This window comes from Neoarius graeffei, chromosome 13, assembly GCF_027579695.1.
Source record: "Neoarius graeffei isolate fNeoGra1 chromosome 13, fNeoGra1.pri, whole genome shotgun sequence".
In the NCBI taxonomy this organism is placed as follows: domain Eukaryota; kingdom Metazoa; phylum Chordata; class Actinopteri; order Siluriformes; family Ariidae; genus Neoarius; species Neoarius graeffei.
Window position 1 is genome coordinate 76472551 of NC_083581.1, and position 13227 is coordinate 76485777.

At 41.1% G+C, this 13227-nt stretch overlaps 1 long non-coding RNA gene across 1 annotated transcript; it reads left to right on the top strand.

The window, feature by feature from the left end:
- The first annotated feature begins 3291 nt into the window (after positions 1-3291).
- LOC132896291 (uncharacterized) lies at positions 3292-10253 on the top strand. Its single transcript, XR_009655989.1, has 5 exons — positions 3292-3435; positions 3592-3738; positions 3917-4155; positions 5639-5777; positions 10030-10253. It is a non-coding gene; the product is annotated as an uncharacterized LOC132896291 (long non-coding RNA).
- The last annotated feature ends 2974 nt before the right edge of the window (positions 10254-13227 follow it).

Sequence of the window (13227 nt, forward strand, 5' to 3'; positions counted from 1 at the left end):
CAACCATTATAAACTGAATATTATCAATTGTAATTTGCTATGAATCAATGACTAGTGAAAAAGGACAGAAAATACTTCAATTAGTCCTTCTCTACATCATCATCATCATTCACAAATTAACAGAAAAAATACCTACCCCAGGGTGTTTTCAAACATCTAATCACTGCCTTATGAATCAAAATCATATTGTATCGTATCATAGCGGATTAGTATCACATATCGATTGTTGCTTTCTGAATCAAAATTGTATCATATCCCAGCAGATCTAGTGGTATCTTAACAATCGTAATCGTATCATAGCTTATTGTGTGGAAGCCTAAGGTTTACAGCCCGAGTGGTAGTGGATCCAGAGCCTATCCCAGGACACACACAAATTCACACTCAGTCACACCTTGGGGCAATTCACCATAGGCAGTGCCTCTCATGGCATGTTTTTGAGAGGCGATGAAACCAGAGAACCCGGATTAAACCTACACGGAGCTCAAGATCGAACCGGGGACCCTGGAAACGGATTGTACTTGATTGCATTAACATTTCTGTGATATCAATGCTATAATAATGCATACGCTTATGGACACCCGATCATCACACCCATTTCTGGTTCTTCAGCAAACTGTTGCCACAAAGTTGGAAGCACAGAATTGTATAGAATGTCTTTGCTTACGATAGTGCTACCATTTCCCTTCACTGGAGCTAACAGGCCTAAGATGTTCCAGCATGATAAAGGCCCTGTGCACAAAGTAAGCTCCAGGAAGACATGGTTTGCCAAGGTTGGAGTGGAAGAAATCAAGTGTCCTTCACAGAACCCTGACCTCAACCCTTCAACCCCACTGAACACCAACTGCACCTCAGACATTACTCTTCACCCAACATCAGTGCCTGACTTCACTAATCTGATACAGGGCTTGACATTAATGGTAGTCTGACTGTCCAGGACAACCAACTCATCTGCCTGTCTGACGGGACGAATTGAATATTTGTTGAAAATCACAGTTATTATAGTAATTATTCAAGAGTTACATCAATAAAGTTCCAACAAAACAATTTCAGTTCCCTCAGTGAGCCGACCATGTTATTGTTTACGAAATTCCAGGGAAGCCAAGTACAGCAGATGTGTGTGTAAAATTAATCACATCGCAATATCTAATTATAGATGATTAGACTTTCATTGAAATCGGAGAAATGGCAATCAAACGCCTCAATAAAATAAATCTCTGTGGTGAATCTTCATTTCATTTAGACTTTCACTGTATTTTTCTTTTGTACGGTTCACATTAACCATCACAAATGTTGTAAAATATTTGGCGGGAATTTTACGACCATGCTGAATGGTTTTTCATTCACAACGTGATTCTGTCACCCTTATCATGTCCAACTTGTTTCTTTTTCTTTCAGTTTCATTTCTTTAAATGAATTTATACTGCAGGTTTTACCAGATTAATCAAGATTTAACTTTATTTCCTCCAGAACCTTTGAATTTGGGTGAGTCTAACTCTGAAACCTGCAGATCAGGTAATGGGTTAGAACACATACACATACACACACACACGCACCATAATGGGGCTTTGGATGGTTTCTGTTTATTGTTACAGTTAAAGTTTGAGTTGTATTGAAAAATTATAAATCATTAAAGCATAATGATTATCATAACTATACCTGGGGCGGCACGGTGGTGTAGTGGTTAGCGCTGTTGCCTCACAGCAAGAAGGTCCGGGTTCGAGCCCCGTGGCCGGCGAGGGCCTTTCTGTGTGGAGTTTACATGTTCTCCCCGTGTCCGCATGGGTTTCCTCTGGGTGCTCCGGTTTCCCCCACAGTCCAAAGACATGCAGGTTAGGTTAACTGGTGACTCTAAATTGAGCGTAGGTGTGAATGTGAGTGTGAATGGTTGTCTGTGTCTATGTGTCAGCCCTGTGATGACCTGGTGACTTGTCCAGGGTGTACCCCACCTTTCACCCGTAGTCAGCTGGGACAGGCTCCAGCTCGCCTGCAACCCTGTAGAACAGGATAAAGCGGCTAGAGATAATGAGATGAGATAACTATACCTGTTTTTTGATAAACTTTGTTAATCACGTTTCCTTTCATTGAACTCATAAATACATCGGAATACAAAGGTTACGGTCAGGACGAGTGGAAAATCTTACTGCTTGTGGACTGGATGAGTGGATTAAAGAGTTCATGTCAAGTCCTGTAACTGTGTCCGAATGATCACAAATCCCCACAATCACATTACAAAATCCAGTGGAAAGCCTTCCCAGAAGAGTGGAGGTTATTATAACAGCAGAAGATGACTAAATCTGGAATGGGATGTGTTCAGTAGTGTACATTTAACAGTTATTCCATGAAATTGAGTCGTACATGAGCTGATAGTTTATTCTATCCACATTCACTGGATTTTGAGAAACAGAGCATTTTTATTTTTATTTTTTGCAAATTCGATCATTAAATCTTTAGACAAAACATCTGACAACATTAGAATGCAAACAAACCGGCGAAATGACAGGAGCAATTTGTGAAAAATGCGATAATAATAATAATAATTCTTGAAAAATAGAAAAAAAACACGTTCTTATCATCAAATACTTTTATTCCATATCTTGTTGCCTTTTTTGGTATTTTTTTGAGGTCTTCTTCTTCAGGGTTTTTTGGCAGTTGGCAAACCAACTTAAAGGTGCATTACCACCACTGACTGGGCTGGCGTGTGGAACAGGAGATATTGGGGGAAACAAACAAACAAACAAAAAATGATATTCTTTTAGCTATTTCTATTTCTTTTAAATACTTGTTAAAAATGTTTATGGTTTTGTTTTAAAGTAGAGATTTGATTTCATCCTCAGTTGGTTCAGCAACACGCTCCACCATTTTGTTTCTCTCTACTCACGGTATATGAGCTGATAGCCTAGTTGCAGAGTAGCCAATCAGAGGGCGTGATTGCTCATATCCAGTGAATGTGGATAGAATAATGAATGTTATTTCAACATTGTTGGTTGTATAAATAAATAGAGAGTCTCATCAACTCGTACATTTAACCTCTGGACAGATCAGCCTACTGGAACATAATCTGGTACCAAGTTTCTGGGAATTTACCGAGATTAATCATGATACATGATGAGTATTTACGTATCTCATGATGGACAAAGTACAGTGACACCACGAGGAACTGAACATACTGTTTGTCTGGAAATTAGATTCATAAATAAGATTCAAGTGTTTGAACACTTTGTTTGTATGAGGGATTTATTAAACATCACATCCTGAGTGACGGGACTTTCGTAGCAGTGGGTTGTATGACGCACAACAGAAACGTTCACAGTCTGCTGATAATGTCTGTGGGTTTGAGTGTGAAAATATGAAAGAAAAACAAATTGAATTAATAAGTGCAAGTGTTGAAAGTTTTCTTCGAGTAGACAGGTTGTACTGATGTCAGAGAAGTTGTGGGTAAGTAGAAGCTCATATTCCTGTCAATTTATGATGTCATTATTCAGTGCTATTGACATGCATGTTTCCTTTGTTTTTTTGTTTTTTTGTTTGTTTTTTACATTTTCTGACCCTACACCCAACTTTGATATTTGTGGCATTTAAATCGTCCTTCAGAGTCGTCTGTGTAGTCGGCTACACTGCCCATGTAGCATATTAATATGTACATCAGGAGCTTAGTGATGGTGCGTGAGCTGCCAGGATTAAATCCGGATCCTGTTTGGTCCGTAGCCAGGCTCTCTGTGCCTGCAGATTCCACCTCAGGTGAGAAGAAGAATGATGCAGAGCAAAAAGTTACTGCTTTTCTTTATATGTAATGTAACTATAGTCACAAGAGCACAAAGGCGTGTTGGGAAAAGATGAGGTAGCTAAACCAGATCTCTCTCTTTCTCTCTCACTCACTCACTCACACACACACACACATATATGTGAAAATGCACAGGACGTGATGACACGTGGGGACCCGAGGGGGTGCACAACAGGAATCAACAGTGAAGTGTGTGTGTGTGTGTGTGTGTGTGTGTGTGTGTGTGTGTGTGTGTGTGGGTGATGGAGCTTAAAAATTCCAAGAAGAGAAAGGAAAAGGAGGAAACAGAAAGGAGAAGAGAGGTGATGTCTTTTGTGGTTCTTGGTAAGAGGAGTACAATGTGACCGGACTGGTGGAACCGGGTCAGGATCGGGGTGAGTCAGAGAGGGTTTGGCCTCCATCTGCACCCCAGACTGTCCCACACCACTCCTGGATCCGGGAGCAGTCCAAACATGCTCACACGCTCACCACACACACACACACACACACACACACACACACACAGCAACCCCGTCACACACAACTAACCTGTACAGCCAGCCTGCCCCAATAACAAACACCACAGGTGAGAGACAGACAGACAGAGAGAGAGAGAGACAGAGAAAGACAGACAGACAGACAGAAACAGAAAGAAACAGACAGACAGCATGGCTAACAGAGAACAGTCTTACAACGCTCAGTCAGTCAGTAACTTCCCCAAAGGGTTAGAGTGGAACGTTCCAGAAATAACATTCCCACAATGTTTCAAAATGGTTTGCTTTGCAGTGTGATTAGTGTTAAGTGCGACCCATTGCTGGAAATGTTGCAGCAATGTTGCAGGAAGGATTGTAAACGTTACGTATAAATGTGCTCAGAATAATCAAATATTTAATGTTCTGGCAATATTCTACATCCTTTGTGTGTGTGTGTGTGTGTGTGTGTGTGTGTGTGTGTGTGTGTGTGTGTGTGTAAGAGACAGACAAATAGAGAGACAGGCAACAGTCAGGCAAAATAACAGACAGACAGACAGACAGACAGACAGACAGACAGAAAGATACATAGACAGAAAGACAGATGCAGAAAGAAAGTCACAGATAAAGACAAAGAGAGGCAAGCTAAAAGAGACAGCTAGACTCTGTGTGTGTGTGTGTGTGTGTGTGTGTGTGTGTGTGTGTGTGTGTGTGTGTGTGTGTGTGTGTGAGATCTAATAGAATATTAAATGTAAATTCAGTTATTTCTCATCTACTGACACTCAAATAAAGACATGTAAACACACTTCTAGCTTCATTTCTGAACAAAACAACGTCTGTGGACTTTTATTTCATTACAGGTCCTTGAAAACAACCCCCTTACACACACACACACACACACACACACACACACACACATACACACACACACACACACATATGTTTACACAAAAACATGCAAATTAGCGCAGAGAATTTGGATCCTAGTTTGAGATAATCACTCCTGGCTTTTGAGATCACAGGTCTTTGTCAGCGACTTGTAGGATGAGTGTAAACAAATAGAACAAATAGTGAGGACAGAGACAAAAGAGACAGGGAAACATGAACAACATTATTTTTTTCTTTGTACACACACACACACACACACCAATACTTTTTCAGTGCATGCTGGCTATGTTCTGTTTATCCACACTCATTTTTTTGCCCCACAAGTACTTCATAAACAACTTTCCCCCTTTTATCTGCCATGGCTATGCCTCTACCCTCAGGGTTACACATTCTGACTGATGGTCGGATCTTTTCCCCCTTCATAACAGTTGTACTTGTGAGCAGCTGTAATTATACATCAACCTCAGAATGGCAAACAGTGACACGCAGCAATTCTGTACATTTTGTTTCCTCTGTACAGGAAGTATAAAGACAAACAATGAGTTCAATGAGCTACACATTATACAGACATAAGCCACTTCCCTCGGCGGTGTACACCTAAAGATCATGGGGCACTGATCTTGATTGTTACTGTAACCTCAGGGATTTCCAGGCACAAGGTAAGCCACATCTTAATCAGAGAAGGCTCCCCTTTTAATTCTCTGTGCAGGTGCAAATCTGTGTCCAAAAAGCCCTGCTATTATCAACACAATACCATAATATTAGATCATAAAATGTGTGTGAAGTTAGCTTTGAAGTTTTCTTCACTTTTATTAAGTGTCTACAATGTCCAAGAGTCAGCTTGCTCCAAGTTCTGGGTTAAATCCAGAAATGGAGAAATGAGCAATGTAGCCATGAATCCTGTCTCACTGTTTCTCAATTGTTTATTTACTTTAATTTAATTTGTAATGTTATCTCACAATTTGCCAACCCCCACCCCGCTAGCTACCAACCACGGAAGCTAACAAATGCTTCCTCCAAAACATAGGAAATAGCTGGACATATGTTGCGTTCTATTTACCTAGGAAGTTGGAAGTTGGAGCTGGGAATGACGTCACGTCTGGGTTGACCGCGTTCCAGTACAATAAGTCGGAAAACCAAGATGGAGGCTTCCAGGAAAACCTTTGTTATGTCATTAGCCATTGTTCGCCATTGTTAGCAATACCAGTTCATAACAACACCTTACACACACAAACACCAAAGCAACATGTCCACTAGATAGATGTTGGATGGTACTCTGTGTACTGATATAATGAAAAACAAATAAGACAGACGTGCTAATAAACAATTTATTACTGTAGCTTTCAATTACTCTTGAATGCACGGAGTAGCCATCTTGGATTTTGGTGTCGGTGTTAGTGAGGTTCTTCTGACTTTTCCAAGTCGGAAATCTGACTTCAGGATGCATACCAGTTGAAATGTCTGACTGGGAACTTGGAAGTTCTGACTTCCCGGGTCAAATTGAAAATTGAATGCACTAATTCTTGTAAGAAAGCACTACCTGCCCTCTTCTGCATACTTGAAGTCATTGTTGTTGACAGGGAAGAGAGTAATACAGTCCCTCCCACTCAGACAGCATGGCCAATTGTGCGCTTATGGACTCCCGAACACGCCCGTGGTTTGTACACACAATCTTACGATCTATTGTGTCACTCAGGAGTGCAACATTTTTTAAATGTGAGGTTCGCTTTATTTGTGGTGGCTTCAGGAAATTTTAAGTCAGGTGGCTAGACAGGGCCAAGGGAAAGGTTTGTGTGTCACAACACAAGTGTATTCATTCGCTCATTAATTCATTCATTTGTTCATCTTTTTTTTAGGTAAGCACTTTATCCTGGTTAGGACGCAGTGAATTTAGGGAACGTTGGGCACAAGGCAGGCTTGGAGTACTCGAGTCCGACTCGTGCCCTGATTTTAAGGACTCGTGACTCGACTTGGACTTGAGCACTGATGACTCGGACTTGGACTCAGACTTGTGCATCAACTGCATTAGGACTTGTAAATTGGAGACGAGGACTCGGATTTTTTCTTTGTTTTTTGTAACACGCCAGAATAATTTGGCACAAGATATTTATGTCCACATTAATTTTGTACTAATTTCATGCAAGAGTGTCACACCTGCGCGCCTTGGCGTGTGCATCAGATAGACTCTTGGGCGTGTTCCGGACAGCGCACGCACCAAGTGGACTCTCACGTGCGCCATAAATGATTCGCACCTGCACACGATTAAGGCGCAATCAGCACCTTAATATATGAAAACTGTGAAAATACACTTACTTTGCGAAGTATTGAGTTGCGTTGCTGATATATTACCAAGCCTTATTTCTTTGTTTGGTTTCCTGATCCCTGATTTCCTGTTTCTCGTCTTTGATTCTGCCGAGTCTATGATAGCCTGTTTGTGCGTCGCTCGACCTGTCGCCTGTTTCACTGTTTTACGATTTTTCCTGCCGTTCTGGATTGTTTACCGTCTTCACTTATATTAATAAACACACCTTCTGCACTTACATCCGTCTCCCAACCATCTCTGACAGAATACTTCACACTCCCTGATAAAGAAAAGCACATTCACCTGTTCATACGTCATGTTCAGGAACAAACTAATGTTAATAGCGCTGAAACAAACATTGTCAGATGGTGCGGTTGGAGTCTTGTTCTCGAACTCAACACGGATTCGACTTGAAAATTTTTTTAATGACTTAGACTTGACTCGGACTTGAACACTGGGGACTCAAGACTGGACTTGGATTCAAGGTTTAGTGACTCGACTACAACATCGGCTCGAGGCGAGAATACACCCTTGATGAGACACCAGTCCATCTCAGAGCACCATACACACACACTTACACTCATTCATGACTCAGGGAAATTTTGCACAGCCAATCTGCCCACCATGTTTTTGGGAGATGGAAGGAAACCAGAGACCCTGGAGGAAACCCACACCAACACAATGGGGAGCATGTGGAACTCCGTAGACAGCAACCTGAGTTCAGGAGACACTGGAGCTGTGATGCTGTAATGCTACCAATTACAACACTGTATCACACATTATGCTTACAGTTAAAATGAAATTAGCCTTTTTTATTTTGAAAATACACATTCCCCACAGAGTGATTGTTACATTTTCTCATCATGGTCCCAAATCATGAGTATCATGGTTATTAGATAAGGGAAATGTACTTGACAAGGTATCTTTCAGACAAATGTAAATTTATGCTTGCAAGAACAATCCGTTGCCAAACCAGCTTGATGGAAATGTAGTCATTGTTCAAAACTCAACATTAGAATCCAGATCAGATCAGAAGCACACGCAGCAATTTCATACAACTCCATAATCACGAGGCAGCTAAGACAGAAAGCGGTTTAACCCAGAAGACGATGTGTTGTGCACACGGTTTCCAGCATCTGCAGGAACTAGGATTTGAAAAACAAGGCAACTCAACAAATAGGAATAAACCCTTAGAGTTGAGCTTTTCTTCTTAACACTTCCAGGAAGTTCTTAAAATTGAACAAGTCAACAATGACGCTTGATGACAGCAGTCAGGATGATTTTTTCAGGAACTGTGGAAGAACCAGGAAGTGCAATCTGAGGCAAAGTGGTAGAAAACAAGAGGCCTGTTTGAGAACTAATTTTTGCATAACCTTCCTTCTAACATCACCTTAATTGCATATGATGTTCATTTACAAATCAAATTACTTGAAATGAGGGTTTGTCATATGATGATGATGATGGGCAATTTCAGAATGTCTGTGTTTAAGCCATGGAGGTATCATTAGTTTTGATGCTAATCATTTTTCTTGAGTTAAAACTTTAAAAAATAATTCAAATAAATACGAGAGAGTTTACTTCATTGTTACTGTCAAACTCTGTCTCATGGAGGACAATGAAAGTGTAATCTCAGATGGTATTGAGACAATTTTACACAGAGACAAAGAGAACTGAGTCTCCAGCTCTTTTTTTTTTTTAAGTATTCACGTGATGTAGGTGTTTGAGTAGATAATACAGGAAAAGTAATGTTTCAATGGAATTGAACAAAAGAGGGCTCTGCATTGGCTCTTTCTTTAAACTTTATTGTTATGTGTTCCTTTATCATGTGAACTTCTTGAACTCTATCGAGCATACTTTCCCATACAGCCAGGGAGCAGGATATGGCAGCACTGCCTACCAGCTCTGTACTTTCCTTCCTTCAGTGAGTCCTCATTTTTGTAAGACACTCTGGATAAGAACATCAGTCAGATCTCTCGGTGTAGATACAAATGCAAAGACCCCCAGATCAGTGGCAAGTGTGTTCTCGTGGGAAAGGAGCAGGCCGATACTCCCATAGCCGGGACACGGAGGTGGAATCCCGTTATTCCTGTTCCTGTTCTCTCCCTGTGCTCCGAGTTCTGATCGTAACGTGTCTGGACTTGCCTGTGGGAAGGCTCGCACGAGGACTGGAGCATGAGTGTGCTGTAAACCTCGCTATGGTTCATGTCAGTGCTAGCAGCATACTACAAACAATACAAGTCATCGATTTCAAAGCACCACGTCATCCTATTATGCCATTCTTTGTTTGATCAGGTGAAAAAAAAATGCATTTTGTAAGACAGGCTCGAAGAAACGCACATGTTCATAGGCTGGCCCAAAACCATATCAGAGAGATTTGGAGTCAGTTTGGTTAAAATTCGTAAGGATTACCAGAGAAATTAAAATGACATTTTCATAAGCGCAGAGCCTGAATTTAGTCCTACGGTTGTACCGAGTACAGTATTTAGACTTGCTTGGCTATATTATTACATACAGGTACACCTGCCCTGTGTTTTTTTGGCTCCATCTCTTCCTCTTTTCTTATATCTCTCTTCCTCTGTCCTGCGCTTCTCCTTTCCTCTAAATTCCAGAATCTGAGAGGAAAGCGGGGGCAAACAGGACAGACTGGATTTTACACACGTCATGTTTTGCTGGATGACAGAAATGAGGCTCCCTCGTGTCAAGCATGGGAGGTTTTTGTGCCAGGAGACTTCTCAAACCAGCCTTTATTGCATAAGTTTGATCGGAAGAACAACACAAAGTAGCTTTCTTCCTGCTGGTCATGAACATTCCCAACATGGGTTAGCAAAAATAAATTGACAACAAAACAGAATATTTAAATGTGTCTTGTCATTTTTGGACTATAGTCAAAAAAATTACCAAAAAAAAGTTATCTACAGTTACATCTATTTTATTAATTACATATACTGTATGTTATGTTAGCCGAGAATTTTATCCAAAGTGCTTTGTTAGCTACCATTTTAGACAAAGGGGGTTAGTTCATTGTATGGTTATTGGTTCTAGATTTCTAAATGGATTCTAGTATGAATGGTAAACCCTTGTTTGCAGGGTTCTCTATAGAAATTTGAAAGATTCCCCCAGAGGAAGAAACAGAAAAAATATTAGGGTGCTAGATTCAACCAAGAGGACTAGACCTTGGCTGAAGATACCAACAAGCCAAGGATTTTAGATACAGAGGTCAGGTCCTGATACGAGAAATTACATTTAAGTAATTAATGTTGATACAGGCAGCACAATGGTGTAGTGGTTAGCACTGTCACCTCACAGCAAGAAGGTTCTGGGTTCAAGCCCAGTGGCCGACAGGGGCCTTTCTGTGTGCATGTTCTCCCCATGTCTGCGTGGGTTTCCTCCAGGTACTCCGGTTTCTATCACAGTCCAAAGACATGCAGGTTAGGATAATTGGTGGCTCTAAATTGACTGTAGGTGTGAATGTGAGTGTGAATGGTTGTTTGTCTCTATGTGTCAGGCCTGTGATGATCTGGCGACTTGTCCAGGGTGTACCCCACCTCTCGCCCATAGTCCATTGCTCATAGGGATAGGCTCCAGCTTGCTCGTGACCCTGCACAGGATAAGTGGCTACAGATAATGGATGGATGGATGTTGATGCAACAACATTGAAAATCTGTGTGACAGCTAAGGAAAGCTTTATCCACCCCATGGACACTGGTACACGGAAGAATCTTGATACATGTCTGTCTTGTATCTTAATGGCCAACCTGTAAAACCTAGTCATACTCTCAGCTGAGTTGAGGTATGGTTTGGGAATTGACCATGGTTCAGGTCAGAGCTTTGAATCTACACAAAGCCAGTTTACAGGAAAGCAGGAACAATGGATGAACTTGGAGATGCAGCTACATCCTGGATCTGTTATAATGACCTAATGGTACATGCAGTAATCAAGTTTTAATTCATTACATTACATTACTGGCATTTAATGTAATGGGGAAAGCCATGGCCTAATGGTTAGAGAAGCAGCTTTGGGACCAAAAGGTTGCTGGTTTGAGTCTCTGGACCAGCAGGAATGGCTGAAGTGCCCTTGAGCAAGGTACCTAACCACCAACTGCTCCCCAGGTTGCTCTGGGTATGCTGTATGGCACTCTGGATAAGATTAACATACAACATACCCAGAGCAGCCTAGGTGCCTTGCTCAAGGGCGCTTCAGCCATTCCTGCTGGTCCAGATAATCAAACCAGTGACCTTTTGGTCCCAAAGCTGCTTCGCTAACCTTTAGGCCATGGCTTCCCCCAATTATTTAACTCAGTGAATGAATGAACAGGCACCTGAGTTGATTGCTACAGATGAATCTGCAATAACTTCTTTTATCACCCAGGTTATATTATTTATATCTAGTTTAATTAGAATACATTAATGCATGTACCAGATCCAGTACACTTTACTGGTCCTTCCTGAAATTCCAATTGGCTTCCCTAAACTTTCAGCCAAAATCATGTTTTTTTTTTTCCCACAGTAACAGCTTAGACCTGGGGGATGATGATATTGGCTGTTCTCCCAGACAGGGCTTGTAAAAATTGTTATGCCACTATCTCCTGAGGCCATTATAAGCAATGTCCTACTTCCACTATAACTCATTCATATACAGGGGTGCTTGAAAGTTTGTGAACCCTTTAGAATTTTCTATATTTCTGCATAAATATGACCTAAAACATCATCAGATTTTCACACAAAGTCCTAAAAGTAGATAAAGAGAACCCAGTTAAACAAATGAGACAAAAATATTATACTTGGTCATTTATTTATTAAGGAAAATGATCCAATATTACATATCTGTGAGTGGCAAAAGTATGTGAACCTCTAGGATTAGCAGTTAATTTGAAGGTGAAATTAGAGTCAGGTGTTTTCAATCAATGGGATGACAATCAGGTGTGAGTGAGCACCCTGTTTTATTTAAAGAACAGGGATCTATCAAAGTCTGATCTTCACAGCACGTTTGTGGAATTGTTTCATGGCACGAACAAAGGAGATTTCTGAGGACCTCAGAAAAAGCGTTGTTGATGCTCATCAGGCTGGAAAAGGTTACAAAACCATCTCTAAAGAGTTTGGACTCCACCAATCCACAGTCAGACAGATTGTGTACACATGGAGGAAATTCAAGACCATTGTTACCCTCCCCAGGAGTGGTCAACCAACAAAGATCACTCCAAGAGAAAGGCGTGTAATAGTCAGCGAGGTCACAAAGGACCCCAGGGTAACTTCTAAGAAACTGAAGGCCTCTCTCACATTGGCTAATGTTAATGTTCATGAGTCCACCATCAGGAGAACACTGAACAACAATGGTGTGCATGGCAGGGTTGCAAGGAGAAAGCCACTGCTCTCCAAAAAGAACATTGCTGCTCATCTGCAGTTTGCTAAAGATCATGTGGACAAGTCAGAAGACTATCAGAAAATGTTTTGTGGATGGATGAGACCAAAATAGAACTTTTTGGTTTAAATGAGAAGTGTGATGTTTGAAGAAAGGAAAACACTGCATTCCAGCATAAGAACCTTATCCCATCTGTGAAACATGGTGGTGGTAGTATCATGGCTTGGGCCTGTTTTGCTGCATCTGGGCCAGGACAGCTTGCCATCATTGATGGAACAATGCATTCTGAATTATACCAGTGAATTCTAAAGGAAAATGTCAGGACATCTGGCCATGAACTGAATCTCAAGAGAAGGTGGGTCATGCAGCAAGACAATGACCCTAAGCACACAAGTCATTCTACCAAAGAATGTTTAAAGAAGAATAAAGTTAATGTTTTGGAGTGGCT